General features: G+C 44.4%; 1 protein-coding gene across 2 annotated transcripts in view; it reads right to left on the bottom strand.

Moving 5' to 3' along the window:
* Window positions 1–8,087: 8,087 nt before the first annotated feature.
* The window catches only part of FOXO3 (forkhead box O3), a 125,633-nt gene continuing 113,216 nt past the window's right edge, over window positions 8,088–20,504 (bottom strand). For both annotated transcript variants that reach the window (XM_074397634.1, XM_074397635.1), the window contains exon 3: window positions 8,088–12,805. The gene's annotated coding sequence lies outside the window, so the exon portion shown is untranslated. The remainder of the gene's footprint in view (window positions 12,806–20,504) is intronic.

The following is a 20,504-nucleotide window of genomic DNA, read 5'->3' on the forward strand; positions in this document are numbered from 1 at the left end:
GCAATTACAGACACTCTGAGTCCCCTGACACACCAGAGTCTTACTCAACAGCTATCTAAGCACCATAGTGTAAATGAACAAGGAACTAATGGCAGAGGGAGATAGGTCAACAGAGCTGTGAGGTCGACCCATGCGCTGTGCACCTGCTCCAACCCTCACCCACTTTGAGAGTGCCCCCAGCCAAAGGCTCTCATGCAAGCCCAGGCCTGGATCTCAGGGTGTCTTCCACATCCAATGCATGAATCTTACCTGGTTTGAAAGGACAGAGTAGGCCAGGCATAGTGGCTCACGCCTGTAATCCCAGCACTCTGGGAGGCTGAGGCGAATCACCTAAGGTCAGGAGTTGGAGACCAGCCTGGCCAACATGGTGAAAACCCATCTATACTAAAAATATAAAAATTAGCTGGGCATGGTGGCAGGCACCTGTAGTCCCAGCTACTTGGGAGCCTGAGACAGGAGAATCGCTTGAAGCTGGGAGGTGGAGGTTGTAGTGAGCTGAGATCGTGCCATTGCACTCCAGCCTGGGGAACAAGAGCAAGACTCCATCTCAAAAAAAGAAAGGACGTAGTAGTTTCCTATTGCCGCTGGAACTAATCACCACAAACTTAGAGGCTTAAAACAGCACACATTTATAATCTTACCACTTACTCTAGAGGTCAGAAGCCCAGAATGGGTCTCGCTGGGCTAAAATCAGGTATCTGATGTTGGTGGGCTGTGTTCCCTCCGGAGGCTCTAGGTGCTCCGGGCTCTGTGTTCCCTCCGGAGGCTCTAGGTGCTCCGGGCTCTGTGTTCCCTCCGGAGGCTCTAGGTGCTCCGGGCTCTGTGTTCCCTCCCGAGGCTCTAGGTGCTCCGGGCTCTGTGTTCCCTCCGGAGGCTCTAGGTGCTCCGGGCTCTGTGTTCCCTCCGGAGGCTCTAGGTGCTCCGGGCTCTGTGTTCCCTCCGGAGGCTCTAGGTGCTCCGGGCTCTGTGTTCCCTCCGGAGGCTCTAGGTGCTCCCGGCTCTGTGTTCCTTCCAGAGGCTCACCTAGAGGATCACATGGGAGCATGCCCCAAAGTATCTACTAGTGCCTGTGCCGCAGATACTTCTGGGGCAGGCTACCATAGGATCCTCTAGATGAGCAGCCGTTTCCTTGCCTTTTCCCTCTTCTAGAGGCTGCCGTTGTTCCTTGACTTGTGGCCCTCCCTCCATTGTCAAGGCCAGCAATGGCTGGTTGAACTTCTGTGATGATGCCCTCTTTCTGGTTCTGACTCCTCTGCCTCCCTCTTCCTCATTTAAGGACCTTCGTGATTACACTGGGCCCCCCTAGATAATCTCCTTATTTTTAGCAAGTGTCTGTCGGTCAGCAACCTTAACTCCTCCTTGCTATGCAACCCAACACATTCACAGGCTCCAGGGATTTGGATATGGACATCCTTGCGGGGTGAGGGTATTATTCTGACTACGTAGGGGATATTCTCAAATGTGTGGGCATTTTTACCTTTGACCCTCAGGGATTCTGAAACTTGAGTGTACTTCAGAATCACGGGAGACAATGTTTGAAAAGGCATAATTTTAGGCCCTGTCAGATTCTGATTCAGTACTTCTGGGATGGGCCCAAGGAATCTGAATTTTTAACATGCTCCCTCAGGCTTTCCTGACATACATGATCTAAAGACCGCATTTAGAAAAATCTGCTTTCCTTTGGCTTTGGATAGGGCATAGTAGCTACATTTTAGAAACCTAATTACAAAATCCATGGTCTATAATTTATTGAGCAATTCTAATGTACTAATAAATACAGCTAAGTTTATCAAGTGCTTGTTATATGCCAGATTCTGCCCTCAGGGCTGTCCATGCATCATCTCACTTAATCCTCACAGTAACACAACAAGGTAGGGTTATTATTATCCCTATTTTGCAGATAAGAAAATAGAAACTCAAGGGGTTAGGTAGCTTACCTGCAGTTGCACAGGCAAAGCCAGAGAGAAACCTGTCCATTACCTTCCTTTTCTTTTTCTAAAGCTTGAGTTTAACCATTAACTCTAGCATAGTACTGGCACATAGTAGGTCCTCAATAAATAAATATATGTTGAATTACAGGGTGAATAAATAGATAGGGGCTTTGCATGCATTAACTCTAATTCTCAAGGGAAATATTATCATCCTCTATGAAACAGACAAAGACCCCAAAACTCAGCAAGATAAAACCCTATAACTATGTCTTAGCATATGTCTAAAGTCCATTTGCTTCGGTATTACCATATGAGGGGGGCTACAAGCCACAATCCACATGGACTCCCAAAGGACTGTTTTCTCATTGTGCATTTATACTATACAAGAAACTTCAATTGCTTTGAAGTTAACAACTGGCTTCTATCAAAAACAACCTAATTGCACTAAATAAGGCCAAGTGGTGGCTCCACCACTGAGGGAAGATGTTTTTACTCCCCCAGAGGCGGAACAAGCCCTGGGCATGGCCAAGCCTGAGGAGGCGTGTCTTGAACCTTTACACTCAGGAAGGCACAAGCATAGCAATGAAAGCTTCAGATCACCCTGGTAGGTTCTTTTTAATTAAACTCTTCTCCAGACACCTGGCAGGAGCAGGAGGGGTCTGCTGAGGGAATGCCATCTGCAATGATCAAGAGATGGCAACATCAGAGGCCTACTTTGTGTCTGTCTCTTTCACACACACACACACACACACACACACACACACACACGTGCCAGGGTTCCTTGCACCACACAGGTGGATTCCAGGCTGTCACCACTTCCTGCCCCCTTCAAACTAGAAGTCAGCTTGGCCTCCTATCTTCATCAGAAAGACCTTCCAGCTGGGCCACCATGGGCCCTTGTTATCATTTCACTTCTTTAGGACAGAAACTGGAGAGACTCAGTGTAACAGCAGCGGGTTCTAGCGCGAACATCTGTGTAGGGTGCACAACCTCCTCTGAAATGCTGTTCTCTCTCCACTCCCCTGCCGCACCCATCCTCCTCACTCCTCCTCCAAGTCCCCTTCCTCTCTTCTGTCCTTTCCCCTTTCTCCTTTTCTTTCCTTAGCCCATCAGATGCAATCTCTACCCTAACTCCCTCACCAGGGTTCCATGGCCACAAGTGTCAGCTTTGGAGGCCTGGGCCAGGCAGAAGGGCAGGTTGCAGCAAGTTACAACGAACCTTTGCGTCCACTTTGGACCTGCCTGAGTTTCCCTTCTGGAAAATGAATATATTCACATTTGCCAAGTGACGAACTCAAAGCAGTGTCTGTGGTTCTGTTTCTTGCTTTGTAGTTCACAAAGTGTGTGCTCCCTTTCTGGGCTCACTCATCAAGATCCCTTAAAAAGTATGGAATGTTAGTGAAGTGGACCAGAGAGAGAGAGAGAAATGACTCACTCAAGGATACACAGCTTTCAGTGGCAGAGTCAGGACTAGAAACGAGTCTTCCCAGCCTGTCTTGCCATTTGAGTTCTTGCTGTTCAGTGATGCTACAGGACATAGAATGGAAGAAGCTGACCGTGAGCATGGCTGCTGTCAACAGGTCCTGAAGAACATCAAGGAAAATAAGAACAGAAAAACCTTACAAGTTGGTTACCTTTCATTTTTTAAATTATTTTGCCATCTAATTATACTGATGGGGTTCATTAATGTCAGATTAATTTTGTTCTAAGTTTTACAAGATTAAAAAAAATCTTGTAAAGATTTTTTACAAGAGTGTGGGCCAATGAGATGTGTTTAAAGGGAAGAGGACCTGATTGAAGGGCTTGCCCCTGACCTGTTTGAAGTGTGCTGTAGGTACTTCTGCGGTGTGCTCTCATGGGAGCCTCCCAATCCTGTAAGACAGGCAGCCTTGTTTCCATTTCATAAATGAGAAGACAGAGGCCCAGAAAAGGTAACTGACTCACATGTCACCATTCGGCTGGTTCGCTGCAGGGCTGGGTTCAAATTGAGGTCTGTCCCCTTCCCAAGTTGAGTTTCCTTCCCCGGCTCCATGGCACTGCTACCCACAGAGACGTGTCTTCTTCGACTCAGCTTCCTCTCCTTTAAGAGCCTGACCCCTGGCTTTCTGTGTGTCCTAATGTGAGCAAACCCTCCACCCAGGTGCCAGCCTGCATAGTGGGACGGTGGGCGGGTTGTGTAAGGCTTCTCCTTTGGAGGGCAAGTTCTCCCACTTGGGAGGAAGAGCCAATCAGACCCTTGAGGTTCCCTGCTACGGGGACAGCTCTGCTCTGAAAGCTGGCACAGGCTCACCCAGGGGCGCCCGAGGGCCAGTGCCTGGCACGGGAGCAGGGCTGCTCTCCCATGCCCAGCTGGGCTGCCCTCCAGCAGGTTGTGCAATCTCGCTATGAATAGGTCTGGGTGTGCGGTTTGGGGCCAAGAAGACCAGACTTGTTTCCTTCCGGGTGACGGCTCCCCTCTGGAATTGTGGGAGGTGAGGGAGCGCAGCTGTGAGGTCAGGCGGTCTGACCCTGAGGCTGGGCGGTCCAAGCTGGTGGTGTGAGGGGTGGAGTCTGTGGCCAGACTGGCTGGACAAGTTGCCAGCATGACTCTTCTGTGTGTGGAAATCACCTGAGGCCTTCTGCCTCCCCAAACCTCTGGAGCCTCCCTCCCAGCTTCCACCCCTCCTTCTTAGTAGTCCAGGCCCTTCTTACCTTAGAACAGGCTTAAAACAAAAAGGTTTGGAGGGGGAGGGGAAAAACAGATTTGCAATTTTATTTCATTTGCAAGGAAAATGCCTGGTCTATTTGATTCCTAAGCCTGGGCTCTTTATACAGTTTTTTTTCTTTCTTTCTTTTTTTTTTTTTTTTTAAAGACACAGGGTCTTGCTCTGTTGTCCAGGCTGGAGTGTCATAGCTTACTATAAGTACTGGCCTCAAAAGCTATCCTTCCACCTGGGCCTCCCAAGGAGCTGGGATTACAAGGGTAAGCCACTGTGCCCAGCCACAACTGCATTTTAAAAATATCAAAAATATGAGATCTTCCCACATGATTGGTGTTAGTGATGTTAACTGACACACTGGAGGACCCTTTGTGACGGGTGCACCGAAATCTCAGAAATCACCACTACAGAACTCCATGTAACCAAAACCACCTGTTCCCCAAAAACGATTGAAATAAAAAAGTTTTTAAAATGAGCATACCCTTTCACCCAGCAATTCCACGTTTGGGCATTAATTCTACAAAGATTCTTGCACACGTATGAAATAACAAACGTGTAAGATTATTAGTTGTAGTGTGGCTGGTAATGACAAAACATCTGGAAACAATCCAATGTCCAGAATCTCTCAACAGGAGACTATGGGTTAAATCAATTATGACACATTAATACAATGGAATACTCTGTAATTGAAAAATCTCCTCCATCTTTGGGAAAACGATTTAACAAGCATGATGCTCGTGCATATTCAGAGTGTACGATGTACATTCTGTATAACAAGAGGGGATAATAAGAATCTTTTTATTACTTGTAGGTACATTAAGACATTCTGGAAGGATACGTACAGAGTTCTGGGGTGGGAGGAACTAAGCAGACAGACGACAAAGATGGGAGGAAAACACCCCGTGTGTATCTTATCATATGAAAGTACTACCTTTCAAAATATTCATTTTAAAACAAAGTGCAACAAAATGAAAGATAGTTTTGCAAAAAAAAAAATGCCATGACTCAATTGTCCTACTACAAAGGACACGTGTCTTTTTGAGGGCATGTCCCAGCATGAGAACTCCCTTCCTACCTGGAGTACCCACTGGGTACACCTTAGTGAAAGGAAGGGTCCCTCCCTCTTCCCCTACGGAGGAGGCCGTGCCTTCCTGACCCCTGGCTCCTGCCTCCTATTGGGGCTCAGGTGTGGCTCACATGCTCTCCAACTCTGGTGGCAATACCAAGGGCATGAGTCCAGAGGTGAGGCCCAGAGTGTCCAGGACACAAGAATTATTTTTACATTTTACCTTTTAGCACTCTCCCAGCCAGATTTACACTGCTAGCTATTACTTGTATTCTGCTTTTTATTTTTCTATCAACATATAAGGTTACAATATAAGAGCAATAGATAATTACCCTTCTAAGCATGTGTCCAAAACAATACATTTTAAAAAAATGTATATGCATAGTTTTCGTAATTATTGTTTTGATAGATGCATAATATTTCTTTCTTCTGATTAGGTACTTCCTATACTGTGATATCCAAGATGTTAATAGGAGGAAGTTAAGGAAACTCAAAGTGCTGAAGATACAAATTTGCAACAGTACTATTCATTTGTTGGTGAGATTCCTTCAACAGTCGAGTCATCTCATCACCTCTACTTCTACTCCACAATACCCTTCTCCCATCTGACTCCTTACTCCCTCCAGTCTCAGGAGTCAAAGTCAGGTTCTCCCAATTGGTTTTTAGAAGCTACATTTAATTATAATACACTCCCACTTTGATAACACAGTACACCAGGTGAATAGTTGAAATCCAAACTCCCTTGCCTCCCTCCTCTAGACTTTTGGCTTTTGAATGAGGAAAATCTGGGGGAAAGGACTCTTCCTCCCGCTCCAAATGTGTTTGTTCCTCTGGGCCCAGCGCCATTGCTTTTCTTTGAGGGAGACGAAAGCAGTGCTGGAGTGGGCCCCTTTTCGGAATACTCCCCACTACTGGCTCCCACCACAGAGCTGCAAGAAGCTCAGGGCACTGCAGACTGTACCCCACCACCAACCCACAACCATCGTTCTACTTCCCATGTCTCAGGGTTTGGGTTGTGGGTGACTCTGTGTGTGTGTGTGTGTGTGTGTGTGTGTGTGTGTGTGTGTGTGCTGGTGTCTGGCAGATGGTGGCTATGAATTCTCTGCCTGGGACCCCTGTATCCCAGCTGTGGTGTGAGTGACTTGGCTGACGCACATCAAAACAACATCTGTTGGCCTAAAGCTTTGCCCTCACTATTGAATAATTGCAAAATCAAATCCCTAATGTGTTTGAGATTAACTAGTCCAAACTCTTCCTCTTTTTAAACAAGAAGCTGAAGCAGGAGAGTAAGCAACAGGCCCCTGATCCCTCCAGGTGGAGTGGAGGGATCACTCCTAGACCACACGCTCTTGCGGGGCAGGCGCAGGGGTCCTGGTTCTCCTGATGCCCATCACAGAGGCTGGCCCACTGCCACACTGGAGACCGACTTCCTGTTTATCAATAAATTAACTTATTAGCTTCTGGTTGCATTTTTACGTGGTTTTGGAGAACTCTCTATTAAGAATCTTGTCATAACTGATGTTAGAGTTCCATCTTTAATACTCTGGAAGACAGAATAAAAATTGGGAAGTAACTTCAAGCGAAACACCCATCCCCAGTAGGCTTTGGCATTAGGAGAAGGTGAAGTTTTACCTTTGTAAGCATTTAAAACAATGTTGAGGAAAACTTTCGAAAGCATGACTCTCCACCCATGCAGAATTTATCCCCAATTCCCAAGTTCAAAATCTTTCACCTCCTTGAGCTGAAATAAGAACATATCATATTACGTGGGACCTTAAAATAGATCCTGCTTATTCTATATCGTCTGAATAACTTTTATATGGCTATTAAAATGAAAAAACACACTCCAGACTAGCAAGAATAGTTTCCCAATAGGTGGAGTTCCCTCTCACTTAACTCAGGAGGCCCTAAAGGTACACACAGAGGAAATACGCTGTTGCCACCAGAAGCCTAAAGTGTGGTGTCTGACTTTCAGGATGCAGGAGGGAACTGCTGCCGTCCAACGTTGATGTGTTGGACTCACGTGAGGAGGACCTCATCCAGGTCAAGCAACTGACAAGTTGAAGCCGTCTCTAAATCCCGCCTCCCTACTTATTCAAAGCTCCCTGGGCAACATGACTCAGAGCATACCAAAAGTGGCTATCAGCCACCATGAACCACACCGTAAATCTGCCATTATTAAGTTGTCGGTTGTCTGTGGAGGTCAGAAGTGGGCCAGAGCTAAGGTTTACAAGATTCACTTAAAGATTTCATGATAGTCTCTCTCAGCTTTGTGCCTCTCCCAGCCTGTGAGGGAATTCCACAGGGAGACCTTGAGATAAACTCTGCCGTTTTATTCTTAGGGTTCAAAAAAGGGTGAGGGAGAACAAAGAGACTTCTTGGAGTAAGACAGAGTGTCACTGATGCTTTATTTACATGCGTCACCATCTGTTTTACAAACTAGATTACGGTTTTAAATGGAATACACAAGGCAATATCTACAAACACCAAGGAAAGTAAGTACTGCATCTCTATTTCATTTGGAAAGGGGAAGATTCCCAAATCAAACTGGTTTTGATCCTTGAGAAGAAAGGCGGCAGAGTTAATTCATGGCAACATATGGTTAGACAAAATCCTCAGTAAGAATGCCACATGATAGTGTTCGCATTGAGAGAAGGATGAGGTGCTTCAAACCAAAGTCTGAACTGCTTGACTCTCAGGTGTTTAAATATGGCCACGCACCATATTTAGTTCTAGTTTATGTGGGGTATGAGCAAGGAATGGAAACAAATAAGACAGTTTTTACAGATACTGTATACAGATTTTTTTTTTCCATTCATGCAACTTTTTTCTTAAAAAAAGTTAAACATGTGAAGCCAAAATGCACAATACATTTTTTTAAATATTAACTAATTTTTCTGGTCCTCCTTCACATTTGTTTACATTTTCCATGTACATAATGTGCTCGGACAAGTATACAAGAGAAGACTGATTGCCAGGCAATGAGATAATTTTAGAGAAATAAGTGACCAGACACAGTTTTTAAAAGCAGCCGCACACGTATTTCTGGAGTGTGGCAGAGGCCTCATGACCAATCATTCAGCAAAGAAAAATACGAACAGATAAAAGAAGAAAATATTCCGTTCATTTAAACTGCATAAAATGTTACCCACTCAAGATTTAGATCAAATATAATATAGCCTTTTATTTGGGCATCTGCTTTAAGATCTTGTTTGACAGGCTTGATTCCATCAGAACTTCACTTCTCCTAGTAGTACTCTGCCTCCCTGGCCTCCGAGAGAGGCTGGCTTTTTCATTCCTCTTTACTGATGATTACATTTCTATCCCCGCAAAAAAGTTTTTTTGAACATTATGCCTAATCATACAATGTTCACCCAAATACAGCAAGAAAAATGAAACCAGAGTTCAGAGCTGTCAGGGTTTCTGTTTTGCTTTGAGAGAGGATGGATAACATTTTTCTTTCCCCTCGCAAGCCCTTGGCACCAACATAGAGGACTTCTTTTTGATTGCTTTATTCTTCATGGTCTTTTTCAAGATATTCAAATGCTCCCTATTCTTTAAATGGGGTTCACTAGGTAGAAGAAAAGTCTGTCCCTACTGTTTTTAAACTGCGTACAGGTTTGGAAGCCACCTAAAATCACACCCTGAGAAGGGCATACTTGTCCTGAGTAGTAGTAAGCCATGGTGTCCTCTCCTCAGGGTGGGGAAGCAACACACACAACCGTAAAAATCAACACCAAAAACAAACACAAAGTCCACCTTGTATTACACACATGTGCGTGATCTTCCCATTAACAGGAGTGACAAACTTCTGAATTTGTAAAATGTGTTTCAGCAGTCATTATATTGCAGAGGATGCAATAAAGCAAACCAAGCTGAGATTTATTCACAGTTAATGGGTACACTGAGCCTGGCGGCCAGTTCTCATGCCAGGACAGTGAAGGCTTGTGATAAAGCTCTTTCCTAGCTTTGGTAACAGGTATCAGGTTCTGGAGCCCTGAAGAGAACAGCAGATCCCAAGAGTGCATGTCATGTTTTCAACATTAGGTCTTCTCATTTCTCATCAAAAAATAGGCAGCTCCCTACAGCAGCTTATTTAGAGGCTGAGGGTGGCCTCCGATCGTTCTCATCATAAATCAATCATTACAGCTGCCAGGCCCCTTGAGGCTAAGGATTCTGCTGAGATGCTCCAGATCAGAAAACTATTGTTAGGGACCCATGATACTTACTCAGAATGTGATATGGTGGCCAACAGTTGGCTCATCCTGAAAGCAGGGTCTCAAATATAAGGGGCAGAGGGCTCAGGTAACACCCTTGTCCAGCCTGACCACGTTAGAACTGGGCTAGTTTCTAGGGGGCTGGCATCTCTGCAGGTGGCTGAGGGTGAGGGTGCCGGGACGCTAGACAGGCTTCACTACCAGATTCTTGGATGACCCTCTCTTGGAGCTGGCAGGTCTCACAATACTGATGCTGCACTTGACTTTGCCCTGGTCTCAGCTCTCCACAACACTCTACATGTAGATGCTGTTTCAGTTACTGAAAAAGAAAAAACAAAACAAAATCAAAGCATTCCCTCTTCATTTTCCTAAACTGTTTTGTGCTGCCTTGCCCTTGTACCGCCTCTGTCCCTTCCTCAGCTGTTCCGGATTAAATGATAATCTGGTTCTAGGACATTCTGCCTGAAATCCAACAAACATTTGAAAAGCAATAAATGAGATACCACATGTCTGAAAAGAATTCAACATTTTAAAATTGAAACACATTGGAGGGTTGCCTTCAAAGCGGCTCCCAAAGCAGCTTCCAGGGTCTGTAAAACTGCAAAGGCAAGTAGGTATTCTGCTAGTTACTTTGCATGATTCTCTGAACTCCGGACAGAAGTTCTCAGGACCCTCATGCTGGAAAGACTCTGGAATTCTCCTTGCACCTGAGATTCCCCCACCCCTTCCCAGCGCACTCCGCACTGCAGCCCCACGCTAGTACTGCCTGTGCTGTGCATCCCCACCCAGGGCAGCACCCCTTAGGAAGCCTGGAGAGGCAACCCTCCCCTTCACTGCTACTGGAAAGTTCTTGCATACAGCACACTACTGAAGAATCCAGGAAGTGGCTAGCATTATCATAAAGGAATATAGTAAGCAAGTCTGGCTCACTGACAAGCAGACCATAGGAATAGAATACATACTTAAAAAAATTATACATACTTTAAAAATGAAGATTATAAACATGTAGCAGTTTATAAAAGGCAATGTGCTACAGGTCTACCATAACCACAACTGCACAACAATTACAGATTCAGTAAAAGGCAGGGTGAAATCAACAGGGCCATCGCTCAAACATGGCAACCCAAGCGAGGCAGGAGACGTGTGACAATACCAAATGGAACTCTCATTATGCTAGGAGCTGTGATCACCACCAATATTACCCCCAGAGGAGTTATAAAGCCAAGACGCACAAGGGAGCCCCTGGTGGCCGGTGGTGTGTGCAGGGGGTTGGGTGGCACGTCTGTGTTGGTGCCCACTGTCATGGTGCAAGCATCAGCGAGAACTCAAGCAGGGAAGTCTGTGCTGAAATACTAGCCTGTATTCCTAACGCCCATGCATAAGGTTCCATTTTTGTACTGTACATGATAAAATATATTTATACATTTATAAGCCTAATGCTTTTTATGCAAAGAAAAGAGTATTCATGTATCACTTTGGAGAAGTATGCATACGCTGTGCTGATCAGAGCATCATCACCAACTTCATATGTACCAAAGGTGGTCCCAACTATTCCGTCCACCAAAGAAGGTAAGGAATATGATCACACTTTCCAGGTTAAACAGAAAGCACCTATACAGCACCATAACTTTTTGAAAACACAACAAAATGAAATCCGTAGAAGCAGAAAAAAAAGTTAAAACTGCCTTATTTTGTACTTCCATTGTGTCACTTGTGCAATTACAACCTAAGCTTATATTTAAAAAAATCAGTTTGTATGCTATTGCCTCTCACTCATACACTTCCAGCAGATCAGATTATACATAGCAAGGCTGAAAATAATCAAGGATGTGTATTTAGGAAAGCAGTGAAGTTAGAACTGCCTCAGCACTGACTTGGATTTTTACTCTTCACACATTTCTCACTGCAAGCTTAATGCTCACCTTTAAGTTCATTTCTTCTGCAAAGCAAAACGGGACTACTTCTTTTTTTCTTTTTTCTTTCTCCTTAAAACTAAACCCTTTAGTGGTCATTTGGCAATCAGTGGAGAGCTGAGCTGATTTATTTCCTGAAAATATCCTAGTTTCTAACCAACAGACCAACACTGCTCACATTAGCTGAGGACACGGACTAGAGGTCACAGGCCCTACTGATCTGGCACCCGAAGACCTGGTGCTGGGGTCCCGTCCACAGACCACCCTGCCTCAGAACTGGAAACACACTGGGCGGGACGCTGTGCGCCACTCATTTTGCCTGTGCATGGTTCAGTCCTGGACGGGTGCGCGTAGCAAACAATTGTGCCATTGTTCAGTTTTTAGAAAAGGATAATTTTCTACCAAACAAAAGAAGAAAGAAAATCTCCCTCTAGTTTATGTAATGTGTGAGTTTATGGAGTTCCATGGGTTCAAAAGCTTGTGATGCCCGAAGCTGGAATGGTAACTGGTACAACATTTTCCTTCTGTTTTAAAATTTGCTAGGGGAAGGACGGTTAACATTTTAACAGAAAAATACCACAAGTTAATGCATGTGAAAAATTCAGAAAGTCAAAGGAAAACAAACACAAGAACAACACTTAAAACATCCCATAAACCATCGCAATATTAAAACACCACAGAATGGCCGACAGGGGCTCACGGTGTGCTCTGAACGAGGGTGGGTGGTGCTGAGGGGTGCTGTCCTCCACTGGCAGGCGGCTCACCACCCTGTACAAGGAAGATTTTGCATACTTTTTAGAGTTCTGTTCCAGGGGTAAGTGCTTCACCCAGGGTAAGGGGTCATTAACAGTCTTTGCTGGGTTAGGAAAATGGCGTGGGATTCACAAAGGTGTTAAGCTGTAAACGGTATCACTGTCCACTTGCTGAGAGCAGATTTGGCAAAGGGTTTTCTCTGTAGGTCTTGTGTCAGTTTGAGGGTCTAGAGGAGGAGAAAAGAAAACCAGAGATCATTAAAGCATTCCAACAGAAACAGTGGGTACCTGAGGGCCACCTGTCAAGGCCTCCCATCTCCCTCACCCACCACAGAGCCCGGGGCTGGCACAGCAAAGCTGCTCTGCTACACCAGTTTCAAAGGTCTGAAATTCTACGGACAAAGCACAAAGATTACTTACCTTGTTTCTCATGTTGTCCTTATTACAAAATGCTCTGAAGTTGAAAAGCCCAAAGGGAATGGGATCATTCACTTTGGGAGATTAACAAAGGAAACCATATTAGGGGTATTTTGGTGGGTCCCATTTAGTTAGAAGATGTAGATGAGATTCTGTTCTAGACTTCCGGACTAAGGGATTTCCTAGGACATGGGACTTTCCATGCTAAAACTAGGAGAACCAGTCACCCTAAGCAGATGAGTTATACTTTTCCGGTTCTCCTCTACTGGCTATACGGACTAACTGAACTACTTACTATCCCTTTCCATGAATACCCCGACACCAGGGGAGATGAAATGCCACTTTCTATAAACGCCTTAGTAAGTCTGCACTGCTGGTTGTGGGTAATCTTGACTCCCCCACTCCCCACCATAGAAAGAGTAAGTAATTTCTAAGCGGGCCACCTTAAAAATTTAAGAAATGGGGTATTGCTATGTTGCCCAGGCTGGACTTGAACTCTTGGGCTCAAAAGACCCTTCCACCTCAGCATCCCGAGTAGCTGGGACTACAGGCATGCCAATACACCTGGCTCAGGATTTGATTTTTGTATTACATATCTGCACAGAAAAAAATTATATCACACACATATACGACCAACAAATCCCCCACAAAACATCCCATTAACAATTAACAACATTATTATTATTTTGCCTCCAATTACTGTTTTGTCTTCAATGGAAAGGCACGAAAGAGGTGAGAGGTGCTCTTAAGAGCATCTGAATTTATCTAAGTTTTACCAGATGTCATGTGACCACTGGGCCCAGAAAAGTTAAAGGATGAAAAATAGTATACTCGTAGAGATGTATGAATAGCAAAAGGAATTGACATGACAGACCTCCAGACACAAGATCCTTTGTTTATACAGGCAGTGTTGGCAGTTATGGTAGTAAAGAAATAGCTCTAGGCCAAGAAATGGATAGAAAAGTGGTAGTGAAACAACATGAACTCATGCTTTTCTCACCAGACAAGGTAAATAAGTAATGAAAAATGTATCAATAAACTCACACACAAAATCACATTATATACATCTGCTTCTCCCTCCTTTACAGCCTGTACCATGTGGTCATCAGGAATTCTTGGGAGTGTACTGTAACTTCAATCTCTTCTGTGACTCTGCACTTGTTGGCAATCTTACCTTTCATTATCAATATTTGCAAATACAGCAGGACTTACAGTATTTACAATGCTACATGCTCACGGTCATATATACTTATCCTTGTTGTAGTTCCAAACTGAAGAATTTAGGTTGTTTTATACTGGAGGCAAGGACAATCAAGTAGAAAAAGAAGCCCCTTTCTTCTTCCTGCCTATTCCCAGGATTTAGTTTCCCTGGCTGATGGTTTTTTGGGGGCACTCTTTGCTTCGTAAAGCTACTAGATAATATTATCTTGGACTTAAAAATAATGGCTTGTTGATTCCAGAGGGAATAAAAGGAAAAGTAAATACTAGATCTCAGCATCTGCGAACACCGTAGCTTGCTAAAGCCAGTGCTATTCCAGCTCCTCTACCTTGCCTCACAAAGTATGAATGATTAGATAGTGTTTCACAGACACAGTCCTCTGGAAGATAATCTGGTTTTTTCCTTCACACTAACACTTAATAAACCACTATCCAACATCACTATGCAATTAGTCATCAGGGGACTCCCATCCCTAAGTCCCAATCCTGACTTACTGTAAGTGGCGAGGGAGAAGCTGTAAAGTACTACCTAGTTCAGACCCCTCTCCATTTCCCTTGGGTATTAATTATGCAGCCACAGAAGCCAGTGCATAACGGAAAGGTGACATACTTCATTCCCCAAGTACAAAGACAGGGAGTGTGGCTTGCTTTAATGTGGGCTGGGCCAACACAGGAGGAAAGAGGGCAGAGGATACTCACAAGCCCCTAAATAAGCACAATCTTGAGCAGAACAGGCCATCACCCCGAAGCCAGGGGTTGAAGGCCCATGCGGGGGCAGTCTAAAGCACCAGCCAACCACAGTCCCCAGGCTAAATATACATTCCTTCATCAAAAGGCCCAAAATCTTTTGAGAACTCCATTATTAAAAAGGAGATGGGCTAATCACCACTTTCCCTTTCTGAAGAATGGGGTTGGGGTCCCTGGTGAAACAGGTTCTTCAGCTTCCTCTGAGGTCTCACAGGCAATGCCCTCCCAGGGAGGCCTGCTCAGGAAACCACCTTGGTGCTTATAGGCTGAGTAGGTAGAGGATCTGGCCCAAGTATAGAGGCAACTCTTGCAGAGGACAAATTTAATACAGAAGCTCCCACTCCAGAGAATAGAAAGGCCACTGGTTTGTATTGTGACAGAACGAAAACAGATTGTAAAACACTGAAAATATAAAAGATAAATGTTGAATAGAAATATAATTATCCTCCTCAGAGGAACACCAGAATCACCATTCACAATGAAAACTGGGATAATAAAAATAATCAAAAGGAAAGCAGCAACTCATCTGTCTTAGATTTTTAATGGCTCTTCTGTGGCTCAATGTTTATATATGCTTATCTGATTCAATCAAGGACAGAAAGGGTAGAGGGAGGATCTTAAGTGATGAAGCCCAGCTACTGAGCTGGGAAAGTCAATGATACTTAGCTTGGGTACAAGTGTCATGGGTTTTAAGAAAGCTCATGTCATTCTTACATTGTTTAAAGTATGACATTTTAGTTATACAGTTATTTAGTTAACTGCGAGATTTACGTGTTATGTCTTGATGTTCTTAAAAACACATCAGATCAAGGGGCCAGGCATGGTGGCTCATGCCTGTAGTCATATCCCTTTGGGAGGCTGAGGCGGGTCCCTTAAGCCCAGGAGATCCAGACCACCCTGAGTAACATGGTGAAACCCTGTCCCTACCAAAAATACAAAAATTAGTCTCATAATTCAGTCTCAAATAAAATTTTAAAGTGCTATAAAAAAAAACACATTAGATTAAGCAAAACTTTTGGAAGGAAAAGGAAGCACACAGCTGATGGAATTGTAGCTTACTTTGCAACTACTAGGCAATACGCCTATTAACAATAAATACAAAATTGTTGTTCTGTCCCATCAGTGATTTTCATTAATAGGGGGAAGACACCCTCTGTCCCTTCCCTGCCCAATAAACAAGTTTAAAATCAATTCTTGATGCAAAGAAAATGAAATGGGGGCACCAAGTAAATGATGAGATCCATTCTAAAAATATCTATGGATGCTGTCATCTGGTCTCTGGTGTGAGCAAGTCCCTCTATAATCTTGGCATCTGTAGGGAAGACAAGTTTCTGCCTAATTACCACCATAAATCACATGATACTCTAAGAAAGGGAAACACCTCCAAAAACTACGTAAAACATAACAACCCAAATCAACTTTAATCTGGGAATAAAACATTAATGTTCCTGCTGCTGTCCTCCCACAACTGAATCCACTGTGAAAATTTTTTCAGTAGTGTTTTTATCTTCTTGGCAGAGAAAATCAGAACAGGACCCCAATACTAAACAGGACATGGAAGAAAAAAAGAGATAGCAAGACGAAACCTTCACATCCACAAGTCCATGAAGGTTATCAACTGTTTTCCTAGCTAGACAGAACTAGATGATTTGAAAGTTTGCCTGGCAAGAAAAAATAAAGTGAAACGCCACTTTCCTCACTCTTGAAAAAGAAAGATAAATTTAGCCAAACTTTCAACCCCTGGAGCAAGCTGGGAACTAAATATGGAACACTTTGGAGAGAAAAGGAATTGATGTTCATGCAATCTGACAAGGAAGTCGCACATGGACTCCAAAGGACAGGGGTGGGTTTCAGAGTTTTAATATTTCCATTCAAACCTTTAAAAAAATGTCTGCCTGATGCCATTCCTGCTGCACTTCCAGAAGGACTTAAGGGACACACGATCCACACGAGCCACAGTCATCTGCCAGTCCACTAAGGGTTCCATAGCTGGTGTCACCCCAGGAAAACAATGCTTTTGCAGGTCTTGGGTTAGGCAGCCACATCTAATTTGTGAGGACCGAAGTGACACAGTTCCCTTGGAGTTCATCTTCAAGGCAAAACTTACGCAACTCAGAAAAACATGCTAATGCATATCACACTTTGGCTTAATTTTGTCATTTTTCAGTATCTTTTAGATTGAAATAGGTAATGAAAAAGAGCTAGAGGTTCATGGGAACCAGGCTGATGGCAGGTGGCTGGCTGATGAGAATCCAGCCCTCTGCCTGTGAGGCACGCCAAACAGAGACATCCTCCATGTCTGCCAGAGAGGAAGGGAGAAGATTTAAGAGGTGCAGCTCTGTTAAAACCCATTTTGGCAAATACTGTCAAGTTGCTATTTCAGGCATTGAACAGTTTATGAGGGAAACAACAGGTAAAGAAGTTTAGGCCAGGATGGCAGCCAGGTTTGTATTCAGGTGAGGAACCTCCCTAAAGGAAAGTCAAATTTCCAGGAAACTCACCTCATTGGTAATTCCTAGCAGGCAAGTAAAGCACCTATGGAGAAAGTGAGGATGTTACAGGGAAGCTTAGAATGAGAGGCTTTTCACGGCAAAGAAACACTCAGGATGATACTAGAAAGGTACTCAACTACACATACTACTAACAAAAACACCCTCCGTCTGTGTAAAACAGAAGCCTGACTTGTGCAAAGGCTGCCTTGCACTGCCTCTCAGTAATTCCTGGGCTTGGTCAAGGCAGCAGGTAAACCAGTCTGGGAAGGCTGGTGACAGGGCCCTCCAGAGCCTTTGCCTCCAGGACACTCAGAGCCTGGAGCTGGTGTGGATGGCCCTTCCAGCCAGTCTTTGTGCTGTGCTGATAAAACTCAAGGGAGAGAAGTAGCCATCCTTACATTTCACAGCTGAGGGACAAAGAGCTGGGGGCCAACTGCTGGGAGGTACCAGCTTTTCTGTTGCTTAAATTTGGTGATTACTGACTGCTAAAATAGGTTTAACTTAAGGATGCCCTACCTTTGACTTTATGTTGAGGCAGGGAGTATGTTAACCAATATTCTTCACATATCCGAAGTCAACTATGAATACTAATGTGGCAGAAATATGATAGGTATTGATTTACTGTCAATAGCAAAGTTGCAGAGATTCAGTATTTTCTTAAGATTCTTAGATTTGGGCTGGGCACAGTGGCTCACGCCTGTAATCCCAGCACTTTGGGAGGCCGAGGCGGGTGGATCATGAGGTCAAGAGATCGAGACCATCCTGGTCAACATGGTGAAACCCTGTCTCTACTAAACATACAAAAAAAATTAGCTGGGCATGGTGGCGCATGCCTGTAATCCCAGCTACTCAGGAGGCTGAGGCAGGAGAATTGCCTGAACCCAGGAGGCGGAGGTTGCGGTGAGCCGAGATCGCGCCATTGCACTCCAGCCTGGGTAACAAGAGCAAAACTCCGTTTCAAAAAAAAAAAAGGTTCTTAGATTTGTCAACCACATATAACAGAACGTAAAGTTTTAGATTATGTTCTTTTTAAAGACCCAAATTTTAGGCAAAAAGCCTTTAAAGGTTATCTGGATCCTCTCTGAATTCATGGTTACTTAGTTTTATTATAATATCCAAAATGCTTAGCTGGCAAAGACTTGTGGGACCAAGTTCCACTATCCTCATCCATGCTTTAAGACCCACTATTGCTTCTGGGAACAAACCCTCTGCTTGTCTGATGGGTCAGGTTCAAAGACACTTTGTCTGGACAGCAATTCTTACTACCCATGTGAATCACTCACCTGTTCAGATGGCTCCTCCAGCCCCACCTTCCCTACACTATCCTTGACTGGACTCCTATGCCACTCACCTGGTACCTAATCACAGTGTGCCTGAAATGGCAACTTTTTCAGGGACTTTGAGCTCCCAACATGCTGAACTCCTTGAAAGCAGAGGAAAGTCTTCAAATCAAATCAAACACTTATGGAGCACCTACTATTTTAAAAGCTCTGTCTTAGACATGATATCTGCCCTCATGTGGCACATATTCTAGTGAAAGAAACAATTTTCTTGATGGCCCAAGTAACCTGGTAAATTGAAAGCACTAAATGGGCCGGGGCGGTGGCTCATGCCTATAATTCCAGTACTTTGGGAGGCCAAGGCAGGTGAATCATTTGAGATCAGGGGTTCGAGACCAGCCTGGCCAACATGGTGAAACCCTGTCTCTACCAAAAATTCAAATTAGTTGGGTGTGGTGGCGAGCACCCGTAACCCCAGCTACTGGGAGGCTGAGGTTGCAGTGAGCCAAGATCGTGCCACTGCACTCCAGCCTGGGTGACTGAGCGATACTCTGTTTAAAAAAAAAAAAAAAAAAAGTACTAAATGGATGCACAATGAATGTTGGCTAAATCAATCAAAGAATCATCCTCCTGAAAGAACACTCTCTTCCTCTTTGCCAACTCAAACACTTAGCATCCTTCATTGCAACTGCTTCCATGACCTACTCGTATTTGCCAAGAGTTAGTCTGAGTCCAGGCAGAACCTACTGCGTATGGGATATGACCTAGGATTTGGAATACTTTTTCTGAAAAGGATGGTTTTCAATCATTAAATTTCTAAAACTCCTATTTCTTACAGATGAAATCAATACAAGGCACAATTTTAACATTCCACTAATTCTCAAGTATTTAATAAAAAGTTTATCTTCTTCCATCCTTTCTGTACATCCCACCATACATATCCTTATCACCAGCCTCCAAATTGAAAGTCTTGCTACCCTAAGTCTCAAGTTGCTGTCAGTAAAGTGATTCACCATTTAAACACAATAGGGAACTGTAGTACAGGAGGAAATGTTTAGAGCCATCAACCATGACCTGCATATCACAATGTTTATGTTTGCTGGGTGTGACCCTATCCTGTATGACTCTTCAACAGCATTTACCGGGGTGTGTGTATGTGGGGGGCGGGGCAGGGATGCATAATAGAAGTGTGCAGGTTGGGATGCCCTAGATCCCCCGAGGGTGGGTCCAAGTGCAGGTGTAATTGCCAGCCCATCTCAGGGTTTAGCTACCAAGTACTGAAGGGAGTGTCTTTAAAGTCCTCTTTTCCTGCTTTAGATACATAGGATTTTGAGAGACAATCTAATTTTTCCAAGTGATTCTGAAACTGGAAACAGAATCAGCTCGTTGAGTTCTACAAATAGTCCAAACCACCTGTAAGGTATAACCAGAACAGGCAGGTGACACAGATGGTGGCCAAGAAACCACCATCACACCAGTGCAACAGAGGAAGGAAACCAAGAGGGGGGACTCCACGGTGGCTCCACGACCGAGAGAAACAAGCGTCCTGAGGCTGGTCATCTGGCCAGGCGTGCAGATTCCAGTAGTGAGGGGGATGTGTGTGTGTGTGGCCCAGTGGCACTCTTCTTACTGCGTGGCCTGCACTTGCACTGCAGTGTAAGTGCTAGCTGGGGCTGCCTCTCGGCCAGCAGGGCACTCTGAGTCTATAGAACCTGGCAGGCAGAGCAGGGAGTGCTTCGGCTTGAGTTACTCGGTGGGCAGGCAGCATTTTC

This window comes from Saimiri boliviensis, chromosome 4 (genome assembly GCF_048565385.1).
Source record: "Saimiri boliviensis isolate mSaiBol1 chromosome 4, mSaiBol1.pri, whole genome shotgun sequence".
In the NCBI taxonomy this organism is placed as follows: Eukaryota; Metazoa; Chordata; class Mammalia; order Primates; family Cebidae; genus Saimiri; species Saimiri boliviensis.